A 23,177-nucleotide genomic window follows, 5' to 3' on the forward strand; every position below is an offset into this window, starting at 1 on the left:
CAACCCTGCATGTTGTTGGACTGTGTATTGCTGTTCAAATTATGCATGTGTTATGCTCGCTGTTCAATGGTGTGAATATCTGGGTGTTTGGTTAATGGGAATACTAATGCATGCTGTTACAACTAATTGCGAATGGTATTGTATGTTACTAACCCAAACTGTCATGACATAATGCAAAACATAGGATGACAGGGAAGGCGGGTTCCAGTGGACCCACCTCTCCCACCTCAGCTGGCGAGTGCACCTGGCACTAGTGCCCAGTCTGGACCCTCCTCCAGTGGCCCTGTGCCACCTGCGGGTGGAAGCGCTGCAGGTGATGGGGCCTGTCCCCCCTCTGCAAGTGTGGCTGGAGGAGAACCACCACTCACCCTCCGTAGCGTCCGGACTGTGGTGCGTAGGGAGATCTGGGACTCTGTTCTTGGGCCCCTACGCCAGCTTGAGGCACAGGTGGCACAACTTACGGGCATGCCTGTTGCCCGGCCTACACAGCCCCCAGCACAGCCCCATCCTGGGCAGTGAAGGAACAGTGGCAACTGCCCATGGGTGGGGATATCAGTTCCACTGTTGCCATCTGTGGGCTCATGGGCTCTGGATATCCAAACATCCGTCCCCGTCAATTGTGTAACCCCCCCACACGTGTCTTACACTGCCCCTGTATGCGCCTTGTTTGTCTTGTCTGTTGACCTACCCAACCTACCTCCCCAGCTATACCGACTTCCTTCACCTGACATACCACTCTCACCTGAAAAAAAAAAAAAAAAGGGCATTCTGTACCCACAAAAAATTACGCCCATACATAGCTGCCCATTCCACACACATGTCTGCTGGACATGGAAACTATCAATTACAATTGGCTGTACAACAAGTATTATTGTTGTCCTGACACCTCTCTCAGGGGTGGAAGGTTTCAAATGTCGCACCAAATTACAAACATATGCACAGCTGTTGCTGATGAAGAAATGGGCAGCTATGGGCCTTACCTACATCCCTCCTCAAAACCCAAGCTTGTTTCCCTACTGTCTTACCCTCTTTGTGACCCCTTTTTCACCACTTTCCTGTCTCCCCATTTTCATTTCTTTCAGAGAAAATAGCAGGTGTGCCAGAGTAAGCACTGTTAAGTGGTTGTAAGGGGTGTGCTGAGCTGAACGCCAGTGCGCATGCGGAGCTCACAAGAAACCAGCTAACCAGGTTACAACTGCTTAAAAGTGCCTTAGTCACTCTGATTGACAGGTCCTGTAGTCAGTTCAAAAGCAAAACAAAACTGTCAGTCCCGAACCCAGGACCTTGGAAATAGTAGTCTGCATGACCTACCACTAAGCCATGACTCTTATACAAGCTCATTGTGCTAAAATAAATATATCATGTAATAGTAGGAATGAATGTAAAGGGAATATAGGATGTGTAGTACACAAAGCATGTCATTCATACTTACTGTCAGAACTAGTGGATTTCTATAATAGTTGTGTGTGAACAGAAACAGCCATGCTAGTTGGTAGCTAGTAGGTAATAATGTCAGTTAATGTACATATATAAATGTATGCATATTTACATATATATATATATATATATATATATATATATATATATATATAGTTGTAGGTGTCAGTGTGCATACACACTTACTACAGGAAACAGGAGAGAGGAATGGAGAAATGTGAATCTACAACACAGCCTGAATCATGAGAGAGAGATACTAACCTTTATAGGTCCATAGGTTCATAGGTTCATACTAGGCTATCTGCCCTAGGGCATTTATAAGCCTAGCCAGCGTGTGTTTGGCTTTCGCCACCCATTTTAAATTAATTTTGCTATGCCCTTTTTCGAGGTTAGTATACTGTGCCTCTGTCTAACAGTGACACAGAAGTGATACCCGGTATAAACCTACGATCTCCCAACCACACATCAAGATTCCTCTTGAAGAGAGTCAATTAGGGACTCTGCCTAACCTGGACTGGGATTTTATTCCAGAGTGAAGGGAGCCTCTGGGTTATGAAGCTGTCCCTCCAGCATGTCCTATTTATTTCAGTGCTGAGGTTCAAGTCTCTCGAGCGTGTAGCTCGATGGGATTTGGATTTTTTGAGGTGCAGCATGTCCCTTAATTCCGGGTTGGACATGGCCTTATATGTCAGGCACAGGTCACCTCTGAGCAGGCGGTATGCCACTGAGTAGAACTGGAGTTTCTTTAACCGGGCAGCATATGGCATCTGTTTGAGCCCTTTGATCCTCTTAGTGAGGTACTTTTGGGGTCTTTCCAGTTGCTGCAGGTGTTTGGTAAGGTACATCCCAAAAGGGGCATTGTACTCGATTATGGGCCTGATGAGGGATGAGTAAAGAGGCACGATGACCTCCCCTAATCTAGATGTGAATCCCTTCATGATGAGGTGGGCTATATAAAATGTTTTTCTAACCACTTTGGCCACGTGGTTGTCAAATGAGAGATTGCTATCAACTTGGGTCCCCAGGTCCCTAATTACTTCTTCTGTACTTAATGGATTACCACCTATGTGGTAATTTGTGGGCACTTTGTTTTTGCCAAAGGGATGACTATACACTTTTGGCATTTAGCTTGAGGCCATGGCTCTGGCACCAGTTGTCTGTTTCTATGAGGCCCTTTGGAGGATGCTTGTGTTGGCTGGAGAGTCGATTATGGCACCAGTTTGCAGTCATCTGCGAACTTGGTCAGCCACAGTCCTTCTGTGTTGGCCTGTACCTCCGAGAAATATATACAAAACAAGAGAGGTCCCAGGACTGAGCCTTGTGGGATGCCACTTGTAACTGGTTTGGAGTCTGACATGGCTCCAGCAATTCTAACCATGTGGGTTCTGTCCTTGAGCCAGTTTGCAACCCATCTAGTGACATAGGGGTTTATATTTAAGCTGGTGAGCTTATCTATAATGCCCGAGTGGGGTATTGTATCGAAGACTTTTGCGAGGTCCAGATAGGCTGTGTACTGATTACACTCACAGAACAGTGTCCACAGCATACCAGCATGGTCCCCGCCCTTACAATCTGAAAGGGCAACGCCTATCTCACATACCCTTTTATAGCACTGTCCTGAAATCACAGTGAGAACTGCAATCAGTACACAACTGGCTGCATGCAATTAGCAAATGCTGGCTTACAATTGGTGCAGAGGCCATCACATGGACTTATGCAGATACCTACAAAAGCATCCTGTACTCACACTCCACACATGCAATACATTCATTGCACTGTCTGGAGGCAGACAGAGAGAGAGAGAGAGAGAGACAGAGAGAGAGAGAGAGAGAGAGAGAGAGAGAAAAAACACAAACAACAACACACGGTACACACACTGAGTTGAAGCTGTCAGCAGTGACAGTACCAAGCCATGCCAGCAGCAGCAGGAAGCAGTAGTAGCGGTAACACAACCAGCTGCGACAAACACAGGTAATGTAAAGTAACAGGTTAATAGTCTGCATACTGTGAACTCTCCATATGTGTCATATGTCTGTATCTATAGGTATGTCCATGTGATATGTTGTGTGCACGTAGGTCCACCAAAAGGGGATGACTATACATTACATGTCATTCAGTGTTAGGCCATGATCCTGGCAGCAGTTGTCCATTGCAGTGAGGCCTGTCTGTAGGATGTGTGTGTCAGCTGGTGTAACGACTATGGCGCTTAGTTAGCAGTCATCTGGGAACTTTGTCATCCATAACCCGCACATGTTTGCTTTTACATCTGAGAAATAAATGCCAAACAAGAGGGGTCCTAGGACAGAGGCCTGTGGGATACCACATGTGACTGGCATTGAGTCTGACATGGCTCCTACAATATCGATATTATGGATTCTGTATGTCAACCAGTGTGCAATCCATCATGTGACATATGTAGTAACATGTAAGCTAATTAGCTTGTGTATGATGCCTGAGTGGAGTACTGTGTTGAAGGCCTTAGGCAAGTCCAGGTAGGCTGTATGGATTGCGTTGCCCTCATCAATGGCTGTAGTGACTGTTTTGAAAGGTCAAACAGGTTCAAAAGGCAGGATCAGCCCATCACAAAGGCAAACTGGCCAGGAACAAGTGTCTGCAGGTACCCAATATCGCTGTATATGTGTCCCATACTGAATCATTCCATAGCTTTGCAGACCAGGCTGGTTAAGCTTATGGTGCGGTAGTACCCAGGGTCAGTAGAGGTGCCTCCTTAGTAGAGTGGGACCACTGTTGCTGTATGCCAGTGTTCAGGTACATATCCTGTAGTATGGCCAAGGTTAAATATCAGTCTTATATGCGGTTGTATGTCCTCTTGGAGTTCACGTAGCACACATCCAGGGATACCATCAGGTCACATTGATGCTGTGTGTCCTGCTTTGCTGAGGGCGGCCCTCACCTGGACATGTGAGATGATAGGGAGGTTACATTCAGCTGTGATAAGTATTTCTAAGTGTGGGGGAGAAGGAGGGGGGATATGTGCACCGAACCTGTCTGCAAGAATGTTGCCAATATCTGTGTGTTCGGTGAATGTTAAGTAGGTGTGTATTAACTCAGAGCATATCTGAGGCGTTTGGTCCATATGTGTAACATAACTGAAGAAGGCCTTGTGGTTATCTATTGTGTTTGTGGCCATTTCCCTCCCAGAGTAGGCCGTGGATGTTGTTATGAGAGACCGTAGCTTATTACCAGTGCTGACCACAGATGCCTTCCCATAATGTGAATCTGCTCTGTCCTGCAGTAGCCTTCTATCGTTATACAATCTGCCTTTGGCTGGGGTCCACCGGGCAGGATGCCTAACCTTTGGGTTAGAAATGTGTGTGCATGTTCCATGCAATCTTTGGGATGTCCATGGGAAGCATTCACAAAGGGGTCAGCAGTGTGGGTTGTGGCTTCCACTGGCCCAGTGGGCTGCATGGATACCATCTCAGTCCTAACAAGTGAATAACTGTCTAATCACATACATATCAAAGTAGTCTACTGTGCTGGTGGTGGTGGTGATGGGATATGTATATCCAGGCCGAGTAACTTGTGTCCAGATCACACTAGTGGATGGCGTTCCACATACAGTACCTTGGTATGAACCCCCAGAGTGAGGTTGTGCATTGGACCTGTCGCAGTGTGCTGACCGATGGGGCATGCTACTATGTTGTATGGAATGTGGCAGGTATTGTTGCACAGGTGTTGGCTGAGCACTGATATCTGGCCATGTACTTGTGTATCCACCAAGAGACACACACATGCTACATATGGGAGTAGTAGTATATCACTGCAGTTGAGTATCATGTATAGTATGTGTGCCATATATTGCTGACATAGTCTCCTGATATCCTGTTTGTGTTCTCTTCCAGGGACATGGCGCGTCAGTGTAATCCCGCCTACTCTGCAGCAGAAGATGAGGAGATACACCAGAGCCTGGTGCGGGATTATGACATACTGTTTTCCCGCACCAGCCAGAATCAGCAGGAGAGAGCTGCACTGTGGAAAGATCTTGTCCGTAGGGTAAATGACATTGGCACGCATAATAGGACATATGAGCAGGTACGACATCACTGCAGTGATTTAATCAGAAATGTCCATCAGCGTGCATCGGATATCCACAGGCAACAGGTTGCCACAGGAGGTGGGGTGGCCACACATCCCCCCCTCACCAGACTGGAGGGGCTACTCCTAAGTGTTGTGGCTCCAGCCCCGGAACAGCAATAGGAATACACCTGCATCATGATGGAGGCTGGATCCACACAGCAGCACAACATGGAGTGTACAGGTAATATGCCATATGTACACTTGACTGTTCTGTACACTGTTAGTGTATGCATGTGTAAGGTGTGTCCGTGGTATGTAGCTGTCAACATAGTATGTAATTGTGCAGGTGTGATATTGGCAATATCAGCAGCTGATGTGTGAAAGGCAACTGGTGTACTACTGCACTGTATCATATGCAGTATCAATGGCACAGTTGTGCCCACTGACATTAACCTCCTCATTTCTGCAGGTCCCTCTGGTGTCACAGCAGGGCAGGCCATCCATGCTGGTGAGTGTGTTTTAACAATACCTATAATAGTCCTGATAGTGCTGGTAATACTAGTATAACTCAGCAGTGCTCTGTGTGTAAACTGCGGGGTGTGCATGTGTGCATGTGTGCCTGTGTCCACGTGTGCATGTGTGCCTGTGTCCACGTGTGCATGTGTGAATGTGTGCATGTGTGCCTGTGTCCACGTGTGCATGTGTGCATGTGTCCACGTGTGCATGTGTACACGTGTCCATGTGTGCACGTGTCCACATGTCCATGTGTGCATGTGTGCATGTGTGCATGTGTGCCTGTGTCCACATGCACGCATGTGCATGTGTGTGCATGTGCAAGTGTGCATGTGTGCATGTGTGCACGTGTGCATGTGTGCATGTGTGCCTGTGTCCATGTGTGCATGTGCATGTGTCCATGTGTGCATGTGTGCATAAGTGCATCACTGATAACATTGTGTGGACACTGTAAACTGTGTTTCCTGTCTTCCTCCCACAGGTTCTGGTGCTGCTCTGGTGTCCTGCAGCAGGGAACCTGAATCTGGTGCCAAAGGTACTGATAATGATGATATCTGCGTAATGGCACAGGAAGGTATGTCAGGGTCCGCCATTGGTCAGCCAATTGACAGTACACAGCTGTCAACCCCATCATTGCGCACAGTCATCCTGCCAGTACATCCTATGTCACCATTGTCCCTAGGTGATGGACAGGATACAGTGGGCATTGACCAGGGTAATGTGGTATCTGTGGCACATGCTTCCCCACACAGCAGCCATGGGCAGGGTCCTGCGATGGTACCACACAGACAGTTGCCCATGGGTTCTCGTGGGAGCATCCATGGGCATACTGCCTCTGGCAGACGTGCCCAAAGAGGTCTGTCAACCTCAGCTATGTTTCGGGCTGTCATGCAGGCACAGTCGCGTATGGAAAGGTACACCAGACAGGGTCTGAGGGAGCTGAGAGCCTGTTGCACAGCCATGACTGACAGTATGCGTGACATCGCGGATGCTATCCATAATTTCACCGATGTTATAGACAGACGTTGCGGGGACATATTACAGCAGTTCCACAACCACATGTCCATGAGCCAGGGCAATGGTGGGCGGTTGCGGCGTCGACGTGGCTGTATGCTAGCAACAGCAGCAGCTGGCAGTCAGTGCGGATGACAACAGGCCCGCGGACACCCCCATAGTGCCAGCAGCAGCCTCAGCAATGCTGGGTCTGTGCTGTCATCGGAACGCCCCAGAAGACCACATGCACGTGGCTCTGGACAGTCCCAACAGGGACCTGTGTCCAGTCAACACACTCCTGCTTCTGATGACAGTACCCAGTCTGGCTTAGTACCGGATACGGTCCGTAGCACCCCTGCCAGGCACAGGTACCGTGTCCATGCCCACAGACACTGTTCTGTATGACCTGCCAGGAGCAGTCTGTGGCTGTCCACAAACTCCTGTATATGGCAACCATAAGGTGGAACTGTGTGCGTGCATACACACATGCAAAATGTTAACACCTAGGGCTACCACATACATGCACACACTGCACCAACAGTGCCCCACCCTGTACTGCTGTCCCTCACCAACACACATACACACACATGTCAATTGGTGGTATCAGTGGCAGACTCAGGCATACCTAATTCACACCCTGTGCATATGATGAAACTGCACCACCTCCTGCAATCTCCAACATCAGTGCAGGAACAGGTAAACACGTTGCTGATGCACAGGGTGACTACATAGAAGTGTATTAGTAGTATCATGTTGGTAACAGTACAGTGTGCTGATATGACTGTGTGTATATCCCAGCATGCCTGATGCAATAACCGTATGACTGTCCTGAATTGTTATCTACACCCATAGTACTACCAAAGTGTAACAGCTGCACATTATTGCATACCGTTGGTAAGGATGTCAACAGATAGCCACATACATGGGTAGCACAGGGGGGAAGCTAATCCAAGTAGTGATACGCAATGATGGACATGTACAGTAATGGTGACAAGTTGCCCACAACGACTATGCAATATGGACGTTTGCGCATGTTGATATGTGTGCAGTACCAATGTAATCCAAATCACAATTAACTATGACATAATATCAGTTCTACCATGGACATCTGAGCTGTGCATTCCTGGGTACATGTTGATAGTGCCTACATATTTGCACTGTTACCTACTGTTAGTGTTACCCCTTCTTTGTTGTACAATGGACTACTTCCAGCCCTGCTTACTGTAGCTTTGTTTGCATGCATGTTCGCTTGGGGTTCCCTGGAACACTGCTTCCACCTGCAATGCAGAGTTACAGTGCTTCTGTGGACTCCTAGTGACATCTGCATAGCGTACTATATGTATGTCAAGTTTACACATGACAGAACGTCACTGTCTGTCCTGTTCGCATGTACGTTGCCTATGACACATTGCACATGTCTTACCTGGCATTTACCCACGTGTGCAGTCATATATGCCAGTGCTATGAAATCAGTAGCAGTACACCCACACATACACACCTTCAGTATGTTGTTCCCCATTGGCCCTATGTGTTGGTAATCACCATGGCAATCACACTACTATGGTAGCATGTGCAAAGGTAACCTGTGAATCACCTCTATGGTCCAGTTGTGGTTTATGTGAGTCATGTGGCAATGTCACAGCTGCCACATGTATGCAGTCAACCCTCACCCTGGCCAGGAACATACAACACATGTGTGGGATGCCACCACATAGCCAATCTGGGGACTGAGCACTCTGAACCCAGTAATGCCATACCCTGTCAGGTGGCATGACATACTACAGTGACTACAATACCAGTCTGACATAGACCCACACTGACAGCAATCTGAACACACTGGGGCATACTTGGAGACTGAGAATAGCATCCTGCCTGAGCATCACACACCTCCGCAGCTGGCACACAGGCATATGTTACATCAGAACAGAGCACATGCCACACATGGCACACACATCCCATGTGCCACACACTCACAGCCTGTAGGGCTACACAACACACCTGCTACAGATGTGTCAGGTACCTCTCTTGGCCGCTGCATTGGGGTCCTGCTCAACAGGCTGTACATGGTGAAGGTCACAGTGATATGCCTGTGGGGCACTATGGTCCACCACAAAACACATGCATACAGGTCAGTCAGAGGCATGGATACATATGATTCAGTCATTGACCATGCCACTATGGATGACCTGAGACATACCTCCCTGGACTACATGATAGGGAACATAGAAGGGATCTCTCAGCATGTGGCACGGGCCAGTATGAGCCTGATCTTGGCTGCCATCATACCCTCACAAGGTATGCTACCACTATATGTAGGAAGGGTGTTCTATTTCTACATTCTGCTCAATCTCCAATGTCATTCATAGGGTATCCACTGGCTGTCAACATGTGCTTACATGCTAGAGAAGCCACAATGATTTGCGAGGGGCAGCTTGCACGTGACACCCATGGGCCATTGTATATTGGCGAAGCCCCTTGATACACACATAGTGCCTTTTGCTGCAGGACACGGATTACATAGCCACCTCCGTGGGTATCACACAGGATAGGACACTAACAGTGATGCTACACAACACCAGCAGTGTACACCGCAAGATGCATGCACTGGACACTGTCCTCAGCACGGTGAACTGCAATGTCTGTGCAGTACCAGAGTCCTGATTCACGGCTCACAGGTGCTACCCATCACTGCCAGGTTATACCTCATACCATGCCTGTCGTCCCCTACACATGTAACACACATGGACAGGGGGGTGGTATCTCAAGGCACCACAGATACACACACCTCCAGGTTGTTGGCACAGCACAAAGCATCAGGGCCTATTCATGTGCAGCTAACAGTGTGTCAGACTGCCTTCTGGTTCATAGCCTGGCACACACAACCCTCCCATACACAGGAAACCCACCTATCCTCCATAACAACACTGGCAATATGACAGTCTCAAGAAATGTCTTTATATGGCCGGACTGCATCCAGCCAAACATTGTGCATGAGCATTACTGTAGCTACAACACACTAGCTGAAAGGTTCCCAGCATGTGGTCACTGTATTGCAGTGGAATAACATGTTACCACTCCCACAACAGGTGGGAACATGCAGCACCTGTACATCGACTACATGTAGACTATATGGCCCAGGCCAGATGTGTATCCCCTGCTGTAGGTATTTTACCATATACACCCACACTGTATAGACACATACTGCGTGCGGCCCCTGCACAGTAAGACACAGTCATATTGTTATGCATTGCGAATACCATTTATCCACTCGAGGCACGTGTCAGACATGGTAACTACTGCAGGTCACAGGTATTTATGTGTATGTGTCACACACATACATCATGTGCATTGCCATTGCTGGTTTAGGCAATGGCATGCATTGTTATGCACAAAGACCCACACAAGGTCATAATGTGTGGCACAACCACACATGGCAGTTGTGGGTTTCCAAAACATACCTTTCTGTACTCTGACAATGGTAACAGACCCAGTAGCGGAGCCCACTATTGGCATTACTGGCCAAGTAGCCCTGTTTGGCTGTGCTGATAGTGTGGTGACATCCCCTGTGTTTACTGGGGGAATATGCAGCATCTGGTGTATTGTAGTATTTGCCAAAAGGATCTGTTCTCTCACACTTGCAAATACACACACCCTACTACCCCCACACACACACTTGCCGGATTCATACCCCTACCTAACTATGTCACGACACGTGAGAGAGACGCATTAGCGAAGTGCACTATTCGGATTACTAGAAGGTTCCTCTTCTCTGGCTGTACTTATAGGGTGCTGACATCATCAGTGTTTGGAAAGGGTAATGTGCATTATGTAGTGTGATCTCCTGATTGCCAAAAAGAACATGTTTTTTATACAGAATTGCACACACACAAACTCCCCACATCCAAACACACACACACTTGCAGGTTTCAAACTCCTACCTAACTATGTTATGACACTTGAGAGAAACGCTTTAGCAGAGTGCACTATTCGGATTACTGGGAGGTGCCCCTTCTCCAGCTGTATGTATAGGGTGCTGACATCATCAGTGTTTGGAAAGGGTAATGTGCATCATGTAGTGTGATCTCCTGATTGCAAAAAAGCACGTCTTTCATACAGAATTGCACACACACAAACTCCCCACATCCAAACACACACACTTGCAGGTTTCAAACTCCTACCTATGTTATGACACTTGAGAGAGACGCATTAGCAGAGTGCGCTATTCGAATTACTGGGAGGTTTCCCTTCTCCTGCTGTACTTATAGGGTGCTGACATCATCCGTGCTTAGATAGGAGAATGTGCATCCTGTAGAGTGCTTTCACAGTTGCCAAAAGGGACACCTCCCTCACACAGACTTGCACACACACTAACCCCCCTCCACACACACTGGGCAGTTGCAGGATTTAAACCCCTACCTAACTATGTTATGACACTCATGACAGATGCATTAGCAGAGCGCTATTCGAATTACTGGGAGGTTTCCTTCTCCTGCTGTACTTATAGGGTGCTGACATCATCTGTGCTTAGATAGGGGAATGTGCATCCTGTAGAGTGCTTTCACAGTTGCCAAAAGGGACATCTCCCTCACACAGACTTGCACACACATCAACCCCACACACACACACACACACTGAGCATTTGCATGGTTCGAACTCCTACCTACCTATATTATGACACTTGAGGGAGACGCATTAGCAGAGCACGCTAACCGAATTACTGGGCATCTGGTCTGCACCTGCAGTATTTATAGGGTGCTGACATCTTTATTTCTACAGAGGTATGTACATCAAGTACTACCTGTCAGGTGGGAGATAGCATATATATGCATTTGCAGCCACCTACGTCAGGATTATGTTCTATACCATGCTTCATGACCACAGGACCTGTAACACACAGCACAATCAGTCCAGAACACCACTCCCACATCCAGGACACACACTTTGCTTCCCTGGGAACAGTGCCGGGATATGCAGGTGTTCACATACACCATTCCAGTTGTTAACATCAGGTACAGGCATATTGTGTGTGGGAACTACTCAGGCCTCTACCACCTTACCCTACAGCCACTACAATTTGTGGGTCCATGTGCTATGGCAGAACCACTCACCACAGCCACATGGGGGAATACATATTGCACCTGTCCATCTGCAACATGGGTGCTCACTGTTCCACACCAGAGGTAGACCACCATTGTTGATATCTAACCATACCCACCTTTCCCTGGACATCCATATCCCATCCCCACCCCCAGGCAAGGTTGTCACTGCAAACAAACTGTATTTAGCACAAGCAGACTCTACACTTGTGAAGACTGGGGTGGACGACTTCAAAGGACCCATGCTGGGGGACTATACTGGCCACTCTGCATAATCCTTGACAATTGCATTCTATGAGCATGTGTAAGGTTTGCATTGATCATGCTATCCCACATATATCCATGACTGCTCCACAACAAGACACCTGTCAGGTGTACACCAGCCATATATGAGCCGTCCAACAGACAGAGTGAGCTAATACATTGCAGAGCTGTAGCCCACAGAGGGAGGACATCTGTGAACAGTACCGCACGACACTTCATTCCCACATAATCATCACAACACAGTGTTGACAGTGGAATTGTCCAGACAATGCAGATAGGGCTCCCCTCAGTCTGTTATTGATGCCCACTTACTGTTAGAGGTCCTCAGCAACCCTCTTCCAGCACACACCAACAACATGGCTGTGGCTTAGCACATTCAAACCCTGGGATCTCCACTGTGCCCCTGCTTGACAGAGGCACAGCTCACTAGCCTCACACGTTGCCTTATGTGACCTACTTTACAGTGGCACAGTAGCCTACTTTACTGGGGATGCAGATGCCAAGCACACTCTGGCTAAGCTGTCATTCCCTAGGGCAACAAGCCTAGTATTGACCTCTACACCCATATGTTCAATTGTCAGATGCACAATATTTGTTGTGCTGTTAGACTGTTTGCAGGTTTTTATTGCCATAGCATTCCCAGTTCCTATGAACAACTTGTGTATCTGTGGAAGATGTTTGAATATGAGGGTGATCCACTATATCACTTATGTCTCTGTAGTCATTTACTGTGTGCACTGGGCAGATTGCTGTGTTGTGGTTGGTTCCTGGAATGACACGTACAAATACCAGATATGTGTGGCCAACTGCTAAACGGAGATATGGCCTAAGTGTGTGAGCATGCCCAGTTCAGCCTTTCCATGGCATGTTGTCTGACATATGCCTCATTTATCAAAGTGTGCGAGCATGCCCAGTGTGAGCTTTCCATATGTTGAACTCTGAAGTCCACCACATATTTGGGTGTGTGTGAACTTCAACAATATCTCACGTTTATGGTTGTGTGTTGGGTGTCATGTTGTGTACTAACTGGCCAACTGCTTCGTGTCTGCCACAACAGGGATTATACTGTGTCTGTAGGGATTGCATGGGATACTTTGCATACAGTTGTCAACATCCTTTCATAATGACCTAACACTGTAGTACCGTATAGTGTACTGGTTCAGTACTTTCACTGTGGTGGACAGTATCCTGGGCTTTAGTCCTATCACTGCTTGACATCTTCATAGTGAGCACAACAGACTGTGTAGGGGCCAGTTGTGCACATATGACCATGTTGCATTATGTTCAGATATGGACTACCTGCACCAGGCTTGTCCAACATTGGTAGTGTATTCCACAACATAGGTGGACATTGGCAAACACTTGCGATGTTCCCTAGGCCATTTCTGATGCTAGTCACAGAGTGTGTTTGTCCTTCGACACACATTGTAACTGGAGTTTGCCATGACATATGTCATGATTAGTATACTGTGCCCCCGTCTACCTCTGACATAACAGTGATACCCAGGGTTAACCTACCATCTCCCATCCACTCATCGGGATTCCTCTTGAGGGGTGTCGATAGGTGACTCTCTGGCTAACCTGTACTGGGAGTTTACTCAAGAGTGGGGGTGCCTTCTGTGTTATGGATCATTCTGTACAGCTTGTCTTATGTATGTCAGTGCTGGGGTTCAGGTCTCTCATGTGCATAGCTCACTGCCATTCAGATTGTACAAGGTGCAGCATGTTCATTGATTCCAGCTTGGACATGGCTTCATACATCAGGCACAGCTTGCCTCTGGGTGGGCAGTATGGCAGTGTGTGGAGCTGCAGTTTGTTTACTCAGGCAACACATGGCATCTGTTCATGCTCTTTGCTACTCCTGGTGGGGTACTGTTGTGGACTTTACAGTTGATGGAGGTGTCTGCTGAGGTATATCCCACAGGGGCTATTGTAGTCAATTGTGACGCTGATGAAGGATGACTGCAGAGCCACAGTGACCTCTCTTATCTACATCTGACAACCTTCATGATTGGGTGGGTATATGGTATGTTTCTGCAAACACTACAGCCACATGTTTGTCCAATGCAGGATATCTATCACCTTGTGTCCCCAGGTCTCTCATTACATGTTAGGTACGTAATGGGTTAACACCTGTGTGGTAATTTGTGGGCACTTACTGTATATCCACAGTGGTTGTCTATACACAGTTCTGCAATTAGCTTGCTGACATGGCTATGGCTCCAGTTGTCTGTTTCTAGGTGGCCCTTTTGTGGGTTGCTTGTGTCAGCTGGGGTCGGATATGGTGGGCTGTTTGTACTCCTCTGGATACATGTTCAGTCACAGTCCTTCCATGTTGGCCTGTACCTATGGGACATATATATGAACAGGGGGTCCCAGGACCAAGCCTTGTGGGATGCCACTCATATCTGCTTTGTAGTCTGACATGGATGCAGCATGTCTGACCATGTCAGTTCTGTCCTTGGTCTGGTTTGCAACCCCTCTACTGACATAGGGGTATATATTTAAGCTGGTGAACATATCCATACTGAACTCGTAGGGTATTGTCTGGAAGCATATGCACGGTCCAGCTACACTGTGTGGACCACATTGCCCTCATCAATGACCTTAATGACTGTTTCAAATGGGTCAAACATGTTTAGGGGCAGGATCTGCAGTTACGACAGCCACACTGTGTAGGGTCCGGTTTCAGTAGGTCCACAATAGCTTTATGTCTGCAGTACATACTGATCCTTTCCATAGCTGTGCAGACCAAGCTTGTCAGGATCCTGGGGTGGTAGTTTGCAGTATCCATTCAGGCAACACCTTTGTTGTGAAGGACCACTGTTGTTGTACACTGCTCTTTGGGTACATATCCTGTGGTAAGGCTGACATTGGGCAGTAGTGTGATTTTGCATTCCATTATTTTTGGAGTCAATGTTGGCCTCAGCCCAGGACACCATCACATACCTTTGCTGCTGTGTGTTTTGTTTTGCAGATGATGGCTGTTACCTCAGCATCTGCAATGTCAGGGTACCAGCAGTCTGCTGGGATAGATATTTTGCATTCTGGGCGTTGCACTGAACCTGTCAGGTTGTATGTTGGCAATATGTGTGTGTGTTTGGTATGTTGTTTGTAATATCTGTGTGATTCGGAGCATATCTGTGAATTCCCAACATGGTTCCTACCATCAGTTAAGTAAGCCTTGTGATTATCCTTAGTGTCCTGTACAATTTGTATCTTCATAGGTTCATGGGTTCATACTAGGCTATCCACCCTAGTGCATTAGTAAGCCAAGCCAGAGTGTGTGTGTCTTTCGCCATCCCTTGCTATGTGACTATTATGGCCATTTATGATTTTCTTTACTGTGCCTCTGTCTGGACGTGACACAGTGAAGGCCCCAGTGTACATGTATGATCATCCATCCACTTGGCAATATTCCTGTTGAGGGGTGTCAGTGAGGGGCTCTGCCTAACATGGATTGGGATCCTGTTTCTGGGTGTGGGGAGCCTCTGGGTTATGTATCTGTCCCTCCAGCACATCCTATTTCATTATGTGTTGAGGCTGACATCTGTCACTCTCACAGCTCCAATGGCTTTGATTTCCTGTGGTGGAGCATGTCCATTACTCCTGTGTTGGACATGGCCTTGTACAACAGACATACAATGCCTCTGTGTAGGCAGTCTGTGACTGCATTCAGCTGGGGTGTCTACAGCCAGGCAGCATATGACATATATTTGACACCCTTTATCCTCTTGGTGGGGTACCTTTGAGGTCTTCCGAACCGCTGCAGGTGTCAGGTATCGTACATCCCATATGAGTCATTGTACTTGATTATGGGTCTGATAAGGGTACAGTACAGGGGCACAGTGACCTTTGTTGATGTAGATGTGAATCCTTTCATGATACGGTGTCCAATATAGACAGTCTTCCTAGCCACATTGGCATTGTGAGTGTCACATGACAGGTTACTGTCGACTTGTGTCCCTAGGTCCCTGATTACTCCTTGCATACATAATGGTTTACCACCTATGTGGTAATTTGTGAGTACCTTGTCTGGTATTTGGTGGGACATTCATACTGTCCAGTGTCTTCAGGATGTCTGGGTGGGGTTCTTGTGTGTGAGAGTGTGGTCTGTCGCATGCTACAGACTGTACAGCAGTTTTGACTACATTTAGGTGCACATGGGTGGTCTCCGCTGCTTCGTGCATTGTCAGTTACCTGGCCATATGGGTGTCTGTGCTGCATATGGATACTCCCCTCCTTTGATGTTTTGGTCCAGGTGTTGGGGCCATAGCGCATGATATGTGGTATAACCTGGTAGTGCTGGTGTGCTATCAGTAGGCTTGCAGCAGGCTTCTGTCACTGCACAGACATCGATGTTCTCCATACTGGGAAGTGCCTCAGGGGCATGCATATTGCAGTTTACACATCTGGCATTGGTCAGCATTACCCTTATGTTTCTTACCAGTTATGTTTTCTAGGGTGGTGGGTTAGTCTTTTTGGCCTTGCCTACGTACGGCTCTATGGAGGTGGCAAAGGCCTTATCCAGTATCCAGATGCCCAGGGGTAACAGGTGCAAGCCATCCCTGGAACAGCAGCATGACTTGTCATGCATGACATCTCAAGCAGACAGACATTAGACCCTCTTGGACTGACAGCTGTAACTGTGCCACCTGTTAAAGCTGATCATTCTGTGTTTGTACTGTGGCATCATTCTTGGTGAGGGTTGGATGCTGCAAACGGCAAGTGTCATACCGGCCTGGGGTACATACTCAGAGAGCTCATCCATGTCTCTTTTCATGTAGTCCAGGGAGGTACATCTCAGGTCATTCACACCAGCATGGACAATGAGTGCATCATATTTCTGCTTGCTTTGGGGTGACCTGCATACTTGTGTTATGTGGCATATTGTGGCAGCCTACAGGCAGCTTACTGTACCCTTTCCCTTGTTCAGTCTGGTGAGTGGGACAGCAGTGTGTCTGCCTATACAGACACCTATTACAACTGTATCAGGCATGTTGTTTCTCCTTCTTGCCTGTAACTGTTTGGCACACCAGCTTTGTGTACTATGTGTTGCATGTGCTATGTTTGGAGGTTGTGGTTGCTTGGGATCTGCTTTGGAGGCTTCTGTTGGTGTGGTGTGTTTGTAATTAGGGCCTCTGGGAATGATTTTCTGTGTTTATGTGTTTGGTTTACAGTTGTGATAGGTCTATGTGGGACTGGGTTTGTGGTGTATGTGGTTACCTTCTTCTCCTGACTGGTTTTGACAGTACTGAGTTGGGGGAGCTCAGCCTCCGGTTTGGATAAATGGTTGCATCTCTCACATATATTTGTATTTATTGGGGGGAGTTGTGGGTTGTCTGTGTACTTGGGGCAGGTGTCACATTGCCTCTGGATTCACAGATTCTACTTGTTGTGGCTGGCCTTAGTGGATTGTATGTGTGGACATATTTTATTGCCATACTACTGATCAGTTATTACTTCCCTTTTTATGTTTGCTCTATCATGTAGTAGCTTCCTCATTCTCTTGCATGGTTTGGTAATGGCTGGAGTCCAGCATGCCAGATGCCTGCCTGTATGGCATTGTGTCTTGTTGTTATTTGTGATTGCATACTCCAAGCATTCCTGGCTGTGTTCATGGAATGCCTGTATAACATGTCCTGCGGTGTGTCCCATATTCTGCACTTGCACAGGGCCTTTCGTGGATTCCACATCGGTTTGGAGGGGTGCAACCTATGCTTTACACATGTTTTTCACTGTGGTTTTCTGGCCGGGGACTGTGATCAGGATGTGTATATCCAGTGTGATTACTATATGGTCTGGTCTTACCAGTGAGGGATACACTTCTCATCTTGCCATCCAGTACACATGTTGCTGATTATCACATCCAGTATGCTTACCCCTCTTGTGGGAGTGGTACGTTGTTCCTGGGCATTTTGGTTTATGGATTCTGGGAACTTTTCTCCTACTGTGTTGGTGCTAGTATAATGCTCCCAGTGTATGTCTGGGTATTTTCAGTCAAGCAATATAATGTGGTTTGGGGGGCTTGATATATTCATGTATTCCAACATAGGCCACGTGCAGTTCCTGGTATTAGGACAGTAGTCTGCAGCAGGCTATATACTGGGAGGCAGTTTTAGCCATTGGTATTTGACCATGGCTAATCCATGCTGCTTCTTGTTGTGGTACCAACATGGGGGTGTGGTGATCCTTGACATTTATTGCTAGTCACCCTCCTTTTGTAGCTTGTTCCATGTTTTGCGACTGTACAGCACAGTATGAGGTGTGACCTGGTAGTGTTAGGGTGCTGATGTGAGCCTTGACCCAGTTTTCTATTACAGGACTGATATCAACATTCTCCATACTGTGTGTGTTTACACTGCACGCATCTTGTTGTTTAGACTTCTGGCATTGGGTAGCGTTACATCTAGGTTCCTATCCCTTGTGGTACCTCTGAAGGTGGGTTTGTGTTTTGAGACTTACCTATTCAGGGCATGCTGTGGGTACTGACAGCCTTTGCCAGTATCCATGGGGCCTGGACTGATAGGTGCATGCCACCCCTAGCAGGTGGTGCATCATGTCATGCTCTGCATGTCTTCCCAGGCTGAAACACATTGGCTCCCCTTTGACTAACAGCATTACTCCAGCCAGTTATTGCGATTGATCATCCCATCATCATTTTGTGGCTTCATGCTTGGTGAGGGTGGATGTTAGTCAGGGTCCTCAGGTGTGCATATAGTACATGGTGTTACATTACTTAACACATGGCATTCATGCCTCAGGTGGTGCTGCAGGGCTGCCTCTGTCGGATGCGCATATTACACTCCCTGTACATGTTTGTGAGCAGGTCATGTCATTTTAGGCATCCCTGTTATTATTTGAGTGAGTCAGAGGGGGTATCATTCCTAGGGTTCCTACTGAGCCAGTGTATGTGCTATGCATTGCCTCTTTGCCAAGGCCAGGGCATACTGGGCACGCCTCCTTCTGCCTACTGGGGCAGGCTCAGGTTGTTCCTCCTCTGAGTCACGCTCTGCCTGTGATGGCCTCGGCAATGGTGGGGGGCTGTTTGGCCCAGCCCTATGCTGGTCCTGCTGCAGCTGTTTCGCAAGATCATATTATGTAGCATAGCACATACCATGACAATTTGGGTACATGTAGTTGGTGTGTACTGCAAGGCTCCACCAGATGTGTCCAGACACCGGAACCGTGACTTGAGCAGCCCAAACACACGCTCTATTACATTACGTGTTTGTGCGTGTGCCTCATTATGGCGTTCCTGCTCAGGTGTGTGTGCGTTTCTGATGGGTGTCATCAACCACGGCTCCAGTGCATAACCTGCATCCCCCACTAGGTGTCTGTGTGGGATGTCCCCATTGGCAAATGTCTAGTACAGCTGCATCAAATGCCAGATGTGGGAATAATGGTAGCTCCCAGGGCAGCCAGCACACACATTCATTATTATGCCCTGGGCATCACACATGACCTGGCAGTTGATGGAGGGGAAGCCCTTGCAGTTAATGTAGGCCCTACCCCACTCACCGGCTGGTGCTTTGATGCGTATGTGCGTGCAGTCTATTGCACCCACTACCTCAGGGTATTCCGCTATTTGCTGGAAGAGATGCATATTGCTGGCCAATACCTCACTGGCATTGGGGAAATATACATGATCACCGACATGTGCTGACATGGCATCCAGGAACTGGTGCAGTACCCTGGAGGCTGATGCCTGTGATATCCCCATCATATCACCAGTTGATCTTTGGAAGGTACCTGTTGCTAGTATTCTTAGGCCAACACATACCTTGGTTTCCACTGGGATGGGTTCCCCTCTGTTGGTTCTGTGTGTGAGGCATGGCCTGCACAGCTCAACTATTTGCTGCAGGAGCTCTCTGTCCACTCTATAGTGCTCTACTATCTCCAGCTCATGTAACCCATGGTAGGTGACCCTGGGCCTGTACACTCTTCTCTGTCTCCTCACTGTGGGTTGTCTGGCACCATCTGCATTGTCACCACCCTCAGCATATCACCTATGTCTCATTATGACAGCTATGGCAGCCCCTAACATTTCTGCTCTGAGTTCAGCTTTTTCAGTTTTCACTTCTAATAGCTTACTCCTGTCTTGCAGTGTCTCTTGAAAGAAACATCCTGCACTGCTGTTTGCAGAGTTTTAAGTGCTGGGCTGGGCTACTATTCTGCCTGTGTAATTGCCTGCTTCTAATTGTTTTCACCTGCTAGCGCCAGCAGTATTCCCTGCTAGCTTCCTACTAATTCTGTTGCTTCCTTTTTTCTTTCTGTTTCCTCAGGGGGGAGCAGCGTGCATACCAGCAGAAACACGCTCACAGCGGATTACACGTGTGCACACATGCTTACATGGTTCAGGATCTGCCTATTCAAGTTAAAACACGCGCACACCAGCGCAAACAGTCTTACAAGTCTGCCAACAGGCTCCCACATGTTCAGTCTGCCCTACACGTGTACACACCAGCGCAAACAGTGTTAAACATCTACCACCACACTCCCACATGCTCAGTCTGCCTTACACACGTGCACACTGCCCTACCCGCGCTTCTTGGCGCACATCGCGCATGATGCGACCAGCAAGAAACTTTGGTGTAAGTAACAGTGTACACCTTCCATTTCTTGACTTTCCCATGCTTATCTTGTGGCACTCCTCTTTCCCTGATCTGTGTCTGTCATCTGTCATGTTACACTGACCTCCAATGAACTGCATTTCTTTCTACCATTCCCCCCTGTGATGTCACCTATCTCCTACTCTATTCCTCCCCTTATGTATCTCTTACACTACTCAGACTGTGCTCATTTGCTATGTGACTGTGGGATTCAGTATCCTAACCCTCATTTACATGAGATTGCCTACTAATGCTTAGTTACATGTCTTAGATTCAGCTTCCCCCCCTTAGCAACCACTACACGGTGGCCATGTTGTTTTGGTCTGCTGGTCCCTGCATTGTCATTCCATGTATTGCATAAAACCCACATTTGTGGGTTTATAACCTTCATTTTTATGTTTTATACAGTGCAGCCCATTTGGCGCTTATGCTTACGTTTAAACAAATTATATTTTTTTAATTTTTGCATCGGGTTACCTTGCCAATGGCCACATATTTGGCCATTGGCATGCTGCATGACACATATGCACCCTTTATTTGGAGCTGACATGGCTCCGTTGTGATATTTGCAGAAACGTACTCAGTTGTCAACTGAGTACATTTCTGCAGCTAAAACGTCTCTTACACGGGCTGGTTTCTGCTTCGTGGATCGCTAATATACCTCATTTGTATACTTTTCAGCTGCAAGTGAGGTATTTAGCATATCCACGCCCAGTCCGTGTAAGAGACGTTTTAGCTGGTCTCTTACACGGAGTTTCAGGCTGTTCCTGGATCGCGAGGCTTGCATGGAGTCTTACACGTCTCTTACACTCCGTGCAAGCCTTCGTGAATCCTGCCCATTATGTCTCTGAGCTTTGAGATCAGTCATACAATGCTTGACGTATCAGCTTTCTTCCAGCAGAGTGCACTGTGGATACATTTTTGAAGTTCAACATTTAACACAGTTTTCTTACATTTAAGAGGACAAGCCTGTGGATTATATTCATATTTACAATGACATAGAATTATTTACAAAATTCTATCTAGCTTGGCTAGCAGCCTTCACCTGTCTTCACAGGACATATAACATTTGGCTTTAATATCATCAGGCAAACCCTGAAGACAAAGCCAAGAATAATGCTTCATCACAGAATGAAAATCAGCAGCCCTGGAAGAGGCATCAGCATTATCAGAACTGCATTTTATGGAGCAATGAGTGACCTGGGAAGTGGACCCAAGCAGGAAAGAGTTGAAGATTTCCCTTCTAAATCAGGAATGTCAGGGTCTATATTATATCCTCGAAGAGGCGTTCCATTGAACACCTCTTCATCGACACGTAAACAACTAAAGCAGAAAATGCCAAACGTTCACATCAGCAATTTCTTTCCCTGGAAAATAAATCACTTACCCTCAAAACAAAAACACTTCACTACAAACATAACAAAATGGGGGGCTTCACCCCCTATGTCCCCCAACATGGGGGCTGTGCCTCTCACACCCCAACTAAATATACCAACTCCAAGATCACACTACAGTGGGGAAAATGGCAAATTAACAGGGATGGTCAAGCAATTTCTTTCCCAGGGAAAGAAATAGCTGATGTGAATGTTTGGTATTTTCTGCTGTCGCAGTGTAAGTGTCGATGAAGAGTCATTTGATGGAACGCCTCTTCAAGGATATAATATAGACTTGAATGTCAGACACAGCTATTAGTTACCTTAGAAAGGACAGCCAACACATACCTGGCCATGTGGGTTTGATAATTAATAGCCTGAAATGACAAGGTAGCAGCAGTATACACTTTTTATCCTACCTTTTCATAGCTCTACTATCCTTATCAGAAGGAAGGAGCTTAGAAGAAGGCAACAGTTTAGAAGGCTTATTAATTGAGACTGAAACCACAGAAGGTCAGCAGAAGGACACTTAAAAATTTTCATTCCTTGGGCAACTTGTAGAACCTGTCAGGTTTCTTAGTGGCCAGGGACTAAGAGTCAGGAGCTACACAGGCAGCATTGAAGGTGTCCAAAAGAGCTGCCAACACAGGAGGAATTGCAGACAACTTAGGAGACTCCATTTGTAGAACCACACAGTATCTTTTTTGGATGTCAGAGACCTGGGAGCAATCCCACTTAAAATACTCCATCATACAAGCAATAGTCTCACCAAAGGATCATTCTTCCAAGGGGGAATCTGGGCTCAAATAATCCTCTTTCCCTGAGCCATAGTCTAGAGGAGAAGGAAT

General features: G+C 47.2%; 1 protein-coding gene across 2 annotated transcripts in view; it reads left to right on the plus strand.

Moving 5' to 3' along the window:
- Positions 1–23,177, plus strand: part of SHBG (sex hormone binding globulin) — a 373,889-nt gene that overhangs the window by 86,393 nt on the left and 264,319 nt on the right. The window lies entirely within an intron of this gene.

The sequence above is a fragment of the Protopterus annectens genome, chromosome 7.part0, assembly GCF_019279795.1.
Source record: "Protopterus annectens isolate FY-2018-M chromosome 7.part0, PAN1.0, whole genome shotgun sequence".
Lineage (NCBI taxonomy): Eukaryota > Metazoa > Chordata > Ceratodontiformes > Protopteridae > Protopterus > Protopterus annectens.